The 8,964-nt window shown below is 43.1% G+C and overlaps 1 long non-coding RNA gene and 1 pseudogene across 2 annotated transcripts in view; both read right to left on the bottom strand.

Annotated features, from left to right (window-relative positions):
* The window catches only part of LOC139025720 (uncharacterized), a 9,142-nt gene extending 5,281 nt beyond the window's left edge, over nt 1-3,861 (bottom strand). For both annotated transcript variants that reach the window (XR_011477326.1, XR_011477325.1), the window contains exon 1: nt 3,760-3,861. This is a non-coding gene — a long non-coding RNA (uncharacterized lncRNA). The remainder of the gene's footprint in view (nt 1-3,759) is intronic.
* Nucleotides 3,862-7,861: 4,000 nt separating this feature from the next.
* The window catches only part of LOC139025719 (dual specificity testis-specific protein kinase 1-like), a 3,511-nt pseudogene continuing 2,408 nt past the window's right edge, over nt 7,862-8,964 (bottom strand).

Here is an 8,964-nt window from a genome sequence, read left to right as displayed (position 1 = left end):
CCTTGCGGAAGGAATAGCTACACTGTTTGTATTCGGTCATGTTTCCGGGTGCCCAAGTGTGTTGTTTGTTCCAGTGTGTGTGTCCAGTGTGTATGTGTCCAGTGTGTGTGTGTGTGTGTGTGTGTGTGTGTGTGTGTGTGTGTGTGTGTGGTGTGTGTGTGTGTTGTGTGTGTGTGTGTGTCCAGTAGTGTGTCCAGCTGTGTGTGGCCAGTATGTGTGTGTTCCAGTGTGTGTGTGGTTTACGGCTGGGCGTATACCGTAGTTTATGATAATACCAGTATTGATGCAGGAACCGGTTTGTGTTTTTACTTTACCTTCTATAACGGTATTGATGTTTGGTTTGTTAAATATGATACACCATGTGTAATGTACATTTTAAGTTTACTTTTGCTACTTGAGTCATCTCTCTTCTCTTTCTCTCCGTGCAGCTTTCACAGTGACCTAGCACGCCCCCTGTCACTCAAGGAGCACATTTGATGTTCCTCAACCACGAGAAACTTTAGTCTGCTGGTCAATGTTGATGACAACAATGCTGTTTCATTCTGCCTGGTCAATGTTTATGACAACAATGCTGTTCTCACTCTGCCTGGACAATTTGATGACAACAATGCTGTTTTCATTCTGCCTGGTCAATGTTGATGACAACAATGCTGTTCTCACTTCTGCTGGGACAATGTTGATGACAACAATACTGTTCAGTCTGCCTGGACAATGTTGATGACAACAATACTGTCAGTCTGCCTGGTCAATGCAGTACATGGAACAATGTTGATGACAACGAGGCTGTTTTCACTTTGCTTCTTAATATAAATCCTCTAGTGTTCCATAACACACTATTAGGTTGTGTTCTTACATCTGCAAACAGCTAGTTGTCTTTTCTTAGCAAGTTGAACCTAAATCTTGTGAGACGCTAATTGTTAGCCGCTAATGCTAATAGCTAGCTAATAGCAGCCTGATTATACCAGTGATGGTGAGACCTAAATCAGCATGTTTTTGTGCACCAGTATCTTCTAAATCAAAAGGAAATTGCAGAGCAAGAACATGTTAGTTACAGGAAGTAGCTAAGAGAAAACCAGTTAGCTACATGAAGTAACAAAGAGAAAACATGTTAGCACATGAAGTAGCTAAGAGAGAACATGTTAGCTACATTGAAGTAACAAAGAGAAAACATGTTTAGCTACATGAAGTAGCTAAGAGAGAACATGTTAGCTACATGAAGTAGCTAAGAGAGAACATGTTAGCTACATAAGTAACTAAAGAGAGAACATGTCATCTACATGAAAGTAGCTAAGAGAAAACATGTAGCCAAGATTTTAGGGTCCCCTAGGAAACACTTATCAACACTTTAGTTACTACCTGTTCACAATAACTCCTCCCTGGCATTTTAATTCGTTGTCATCTCAAACACTCATAAACACCTGGGTCACTACTCACTACTCATAAAACACCCTGGGATCACTACTCACTACTCATAAAACACCCTGGGATCACTACTCACTACTCATAAAAACCCGGGATCACTACTCACTACTCATAAACACCCTGGGATCACTACTCACTACTCATAAAGCACCCTGGGATCACTACTCACTACTCATAAAACCACCCCTGGATCACTACTCACTACTCATAAAACACCCTGGGGATTCACTACCTCACTACTTCATGCAAAGCACCCAAGGATCACTACTCACTACTCATAAACCACCCTAGGATCACTACTCACTCTCATAAAGCGCCTGGGATCATACTCACTACTCATAAGCACCCTGGGATCACTACTCACTACTCATAAAGCAGCCTTGGGATCACTATCACTACTCATAAAACACCCTGGATCACTACTCACTACTCATAAAGCACCTGGATCACTACTCACTACTCATAAACCACCCTGGGTTCACTCACTACTCATAAAGCACCCTGGATCAACTACTCACTACTCATAAAGCACCCTGGGATCACTACTCACTACTCTCATAAAGCAGCCCTGGGATCACTAACTTCCCAACTTAAACCTTCATTTAAAAAGCACCCTGGATCACTACTCATAAAGCACCCTGGATCACCACTACTCATAAAGCACCCTGGTCACTCACTACTTCATAAAGCAACCTGGGATCACTACTCACTACTCATAAAGCACCCTGGGATCACTACTCACTACTTATAAAGCACCCCGGGATCACTACTCACTACTATAAAGCACCCTGGGATCACTACTCACTACTCATAAAGCACCCTGGAGCACTACTCACTACTCATAAAGCACCTGATCACTACTCATAAGCACCCTGGGATCACTACTCACTACCATAAAGCAACCTGGTCACTACTCACGACTCATAAGCACCCTGGGATCACTACTCACTCCTCATAAAGCACCTTGGATCACTACTCACTACTCATAAATCAACCTGGGATCACTCACTACTCATAAAGCACCCTGGGATCACTACTCACTACTCATAAAGCACCCTGGATCACTACTCACTACTCATAAAGCACCCTGGCGATCACTACTCACTACTCATAAAGCACCCTGGATCACTACTCACTACTCATTAAAGCACCCTGGGATCACTACTCACTACTCATAAAGCACCCTGGGATCACTACTGCACTACACATAAAGCATCCTGGGTCACTACTCACTACTCATTAAAGCAGCCCTGTGGATCACTACTCATACTCATAAGCACCCGGGATCATACTCACTACTCATAAAGCACCCTGGGACTCACTATTCACTACTCATAAAGCACCCTGGGATCACTACTCACTACTCATAAAAGTCGCACCACTGGATCACTACTCACTTACTCATAAAGCACGCTGGGATCAGATTCACTACTCATAAAGCACCCTGGGATCACTACTCACTACTCAAAAGCACCTGGATCACTACTCACTACCCATAAAGCACCCTGGATCACAACTCATTAAAGCACCCTGGGATCACTACACTACTCATAAAAGCACCCTGGAATACTCACTCATGATCATACAGCTCACTCCATAAAGACCCTGGATCACTACTCATAAAGCACCCTGGATCACTCCTCCTACTCATAAAGCGCCCTGGGATCACTACTCACTACTCATAAAACACCCTGGGATCACACTCACTACTCATAAAACAAATGTCTAACTTTTATTATTTCAAAACTAAAAATACTGTCAAACACATCAACAGTCCAATTTAAAAAAAAATACTGTGATATAATATTTTGGCCATATCTCCCAGCCCTAGGTGTGTGTGTTTCATGAGTGATACACGTGGACACACACACTGGACACACACTGGCACACACTGGACACACATAAAACACACACACAAACACACAGGACAAACTGGGTATACACACAGGACACACACACACACACACACGGACCACACAAACACTGGACACACTCAACACACACACACACTAGACACACACATACTCTGGACACACACACACCACACACACAACACACACACACACACAACACACACACACACACACACACACACACACACACACACACACACACACACACACTGGAAACACATATTACTCATTGACACACATTCACACACACACACACACACACTGACACACACACACACAGTTCAAATGCTAGAGCATAGCGCCAAATTTAAAACTGTAAGCTTCACTGTCCAAACACATATGGTGTGGAATATGTGTGTTCTGGTAAACACATGTGGATCTGGTGAACAGTTACATCTGTTGACCAAACTACAGGAATACTGACCTCAGAGTCTCCAGTTTACAGTGGGGATTCCCAGTCCAGCAGAGAGCAGCTTCACTCCTGAATCCTTCAGGTCATTGTTACTCAGTCCAGCTCTCTCAGGTGTGAGGGGTTTGACCTCAGAGCTGAGATCAGAGAAGCAACAGCCTCCTCTGTGACTCCACAGCCTGACAGCCTGACCAAAGAGATCATCATGACTTCACAAAACACACTGTTCATTTAACACCAGTAGTGTAGAAGGACAATGGCCGATGCATTTGGTTTATTCTCTCAACACATATAGATTCCAATCAAACAAGCTAAGCGTCAGTATAGAGACAAAGTGGAGTTGCAATTCAACGGCTCAAACACAAGAGGTATGTGGCAGGGTCTACAGTCAATCATGGACTACAAAATAAAAACCAGCCCCGTCGCGGACCACGATGTCTTGCTCCCAGACAGACTAAACAACTTCTTTGCTCGCTTTGAGGACAATACAGTGCCACTGACATGGCCCGCTACCAAAACCTGGGGGCTCTCCTTCACTGTAGCCAACGTGAGTAAAACATTTAAACGTGTTAACCCTCACAAGGCTGCAGGCCCATATGGCATCCCCAGCCGCGTCCTCAGAGCATGCGCAGGCCAGCTGGCTGGTGTGTTTACGGACATACTCAATCAATCCTTATCCCAGTCTGCAGTTCCCACATGCTTCAAGAGGGCCACCATTGTCCCTGTTCCCAAGAAAGCTAAGGTAACTGAGCTAAACGACTATCGCCCTGTAGCACTCACTTCAGTCATCATGAAGTGCTTTGAGAGACTAGTCAAGGACCATATCACCTCCACCCTACCTCACACCCTAGACCCACTTCAATTTGATTACCGACCCAATAGGTCCACAGACGACGCAATCGCAATCGCAATCACACTGCACACTGCCCAATCCCATCTGGACAAGAAGAATGCCTATGTAAGAATGCTGTTCATTGACTACAGCTCAGCATTTAACACCATAGTGCCCTCCAAACTCGTAATTAAGCTCAAGACCCTGGGTCTCGACCTCGCCCTGTGCAACTTGGTCCTGAACTTCCTGACGGGCCGCCCCCAGGTGGTTAGGGTAGGTAACAACATCTCCACCCCGCTGATCCTAAACACTGAGTCCCCACAAGGGTGCGTTCTGAGCCCTCTCCTGTACTCCCTGTTCACCAACGACTGCGTGGCCATGCACGCCTCCAACTCAATCATCAAGTTTGCAGATGACACTACAGTGATAGGCTTGATTACCAACAACGACGAGACGGCCTACAGGGAGGAGGTGAGGGCCCTTGGAGTGGGGTGTCAGGAAAATAACCTCACACTCAATGTCAACAAATCAAAGGAGATGCTATTGGACTTCAGGAAACAGCAGAGGGAGCAGCCCCCTATCTACATCGACGGGACAGTAGTGGAGCGGGTGGAAAGTTTTAAGTTCCTCGGCGTACACATCACGGACAAACTGAAATGGTCCACCCACACAGGCAGCATGGTGAAGAAGTCACAGCAGCGCCTCTTCAACCTCAGGAGGCTGAAGAAATTCGGCTTGTCACCAAAAATACTCAAACTTCTACAGATGCACAATCGAGAGCATCCTGTCGGGCTGTATCACCGCCTGGTACGGAAACTGCTCCACCCACAACCGTAAGGCTCTCCAGAGGGTAGTGAGGTCTGCACAACGCAACTACCTGCCCTCCAGGACACCTACACCACCCGATGTCACAGGAAGGCCATAAAGATCATCAAGGACAACAACCACCCAAGCCACTGCCTGTTCACCCCGCTATCATCCAGAAGGCGAGGTCAGTACAGGTGCATCAAAGTTGGGACCGAGAGACTGAAAAACAGCTTCTATATCAAGGCCATCAGACTGTTAAACAGCCATTACTAACATTGAGTGGCTGCTGCCAACATACGACTCAAATCTCTAGCCACTTTAATAATGGAATTGATGGAAATTATGTAAAAAATGTACCACTAGCCACTTTAACAATGCCACTTTATATACTGTTTTCGTACCCTACATTCTCATCTCATATGTATATATGTACTCTATACCATCTACTGCATCTTGCCATCTTTATGTAATACATGTATCACTAGCCACTTTAAACTATGCCACTTTATGTTTACATACCCTACATTACTCATCTCATATGTATTACTGTACTCTATACTGTCTACTGCATCTTGCCTTTGCCGTTCGGTCATAACTCATTCATATATTTTTTATGTACATATTCCTATTCATTCCTTTACACTTTGTTGTGTATAAGGTAGTAGTTGTGAAATTGTTAGGTTTAAATTACTTTTTTAGATATTACTGTACGGTCGGAACTAGAAGCACAAGCATTTCGCAACACTCGCATAACATCTGCTAACCATGTGTATTATGTACAAATAAAATTTGATTTGATTTTTGAGTGGTGCAGCGGTCTAAGGCACTGAATCTCAGTGCTAGAGGCATCACTACAGTCCCTGGTTTGAATCCAGGCTGTATCACATCCCGGCTGTGATTGGAAGTCCCATAAGGCGGCGCGCACAATTGGCCCAGCGTCGTCGCGGGTTTGGCTGGGGAAGGCCGTCATTGTAAATAAGAATGTGTTCTTAACAGAATTGCCAAGTTAAATAAAGGTTAATTATATATATTTTAATATACAAAATCCTCAAATACGAACATTTGATCTGAAATCCAAAATGTTGGAGTATAGAGACACATTAAAATGTTAGCTTCATGTCATTATAGATATGGTGTGTGGACTGTATAATCAATACAATCTAAATCTGATACCTCACTGTCTGTCTTCTGACTGATACTTGCTTTTTAAACTGGTCTGGTCAGTCTACTCAAATATTTGTACTATACATATTTTCTCTACAAGCAACACTTTGATAATTTGTCTTTTCTAATATAATGATACATTAATTTATCCATAGATATGGCAGGTTTCAGGACACTGATGTATCTGAATATGTTGAAAAAATATACTGCCACTATTTTCACCACCAAGAATAGCAGTGTGATTTAATTATGATTTGACTCTTTGCAGGCTGTCACGCCTGTCTAGTCACAGAGGAAGGCTGTGCTTCTCTGGTCGCAGTCTGAGGTCAACCCCTCACACCTGAGAAGGGCTGGACCTGAGCTACAATCACCCAGGAACTCAGGAGTCAGATGCTCTCTGCTGGACTGGAGGATCCACACTGCAGACTGGAGAAACTCAAAGTATGTAGAGGGTTTATTGTCAATGTTCATATCAGACATATTTGACTTATCAGGCTAGTTAAGAAACAGTCTTACACACTTGGACAAAGTTATATGCTGTGTGGTGTGTGTGTGTGTGTGTGTGGTGTGTTGTGTGTGTGTGTGTGGTGTGTGTGTGTGTGTGTGTGTGTGTGTGTGTGTGTGTGTGTGTGTGTAAGTTTCAGGTTATCCCTCAATGACTGTCTGTTCTTCTGCTACCATCTACAGTGTGGAACATGGTGGAGATACACAATGAAACCTGGGCTTTAGAAAATGTGGAGTGTTGACTGCTGTGAAGAATATGATAAGAATAAGTCCTTAATTCAAGTTAAGTCAAGTCAAAGACACCATATTACTGACTTGGTCATTATTAAAAAAAAAAAAAAATAAAAAAAAAAAAAAAAAAAAATAAAAAAAAAAAAAAAATAAAAAAAAAAAATAAAAAAAAAAAAAATAAAATAAAAAAACAAAAAAAAAAAAAAAAAAATTAAAAAAAAAAAAAATAGAAATAAAAAAAAAAAAAAAATAAAAAAAAAAAAAAAAAAAAAAATAAAAAAAGAAAAATAAAAAAAAAAAAATAAAAAAAAAAAAAAAAAAAATATCAGCTGTAGTTCTCAGAAGCACAAATCAGGGACACAAAGTTTACAAAGAGTTGGCTTTGACAATGTGTGTGTGTGTATTATAGGAATATGTGTGTTTTATATTACCAAAACAGTATAACATATTTTTGTTCAACAGTTCCCGTTACCTTAACTTCTCTTTTGATACCTGCAACATCTACATTAAATGAATTAGTGGAAAAAAGTGAGTTAACATTTCTATGTGAATGATGATGATTCTAATATGTGTCTGGTTTCATCCATCAGCCTCGTCTGTGATCTCACACTGGACCCTAAACACAGTAAAGCGACACTCTCTCTGTTGAGGCGAACAGAAAGGTGAACATGTAGGAGAGGAGAAGCAGCCCGTAATCCTGAATCACCAGAGACGATTTGAGGACTGTGGGACAGGTGCTGGTGTCAGAGAGGGTCTGACTGGGCGCTGTTACTGGGAGGTAGTGGGTGGGGATAATGGGGCTGTTATAGAGTGACATATAAAGGAATCAAAGAAGAGGAGGGGTTAAGTGACTGTTGTCTTGGAGCCAATGACAATCCTGGAGTCTGATCTGCTATGAAACAAACAGTTGCGCTTACCTGTCACATAATAATCGGACTACGCATAGCCCGTCCGGCCTCCCTCCAGGCTTGCCAACAGAGTAGGAGTGGTATCTGGACTGGCCAGCCGGCACTCTGGTCCTTCTATAGAGCCCTTCCTCTGACACACTGACGCCACCTGATCACTTTTTCAACCTCCACATTCGCTGAGCCCCTCTATCAGGGTTTACGGGTTTGGGGTGATGACTCCTCAGTGTCAATAATAACCTGACACACACACACACACACACACACACCACACACACCCACACACACACTTTGGACACCACAATGACACCAGACACTGGACTCACACACTGGACACAAGACACACACACACACGTTATATCACTCCTGGGGACACTGTTCTCACAATCCACCATTCTGGGGACACCTGTTCTCACACCACATTCTGGGGACACCTGTTTCCTCACACCACAATTCTGGGACACCACTTTCCTGCAACCTAGAAAGACAAGACGAAAACATTTAACAAATAAAAATCTATATTAAAAATACACTCCTGTCAAATGTAATTGATTCCTTGAAATCGGGGTAGGATCGACATTGTGGGGACTGGGAAGGTGATCAAATGTGGGAACAAGAGGAAACTCCTTCATTTGGCGTCAACAGGAAAGTCGCATCTGGGAAAGTTCGACCGACCTAAGTACCATCTGGGGACAATAGTGGTCGGCTGTTGTTTAGACACAGGGGAAGATGGATTCTAATCTAGATCAGTTTGAAACTGGCCTTTCAGCATATCAG

This window comes from Salvelinus sp. IW2-2015, unplaced genomic scaffold (genome assembly GCF_002910315.2).
Source record: "Salvelinus sp. IW2-2015 unplaced genomic scaffold, ASM291031v2 Un_scaffold3156, whole genome shotgun sequence".
NCBI lineage: Eukaryota > Metazoa > Chordata > Actinopteri > Salmoniformes > Salmonidae > Salvelinus > Salvelinus sp. IW2-2015.
The sequence above is the reverse complement of the archived record's forward strand: the minus strand, read 5'-3'. Positions and strand labels throughout refer to the sequence as shown.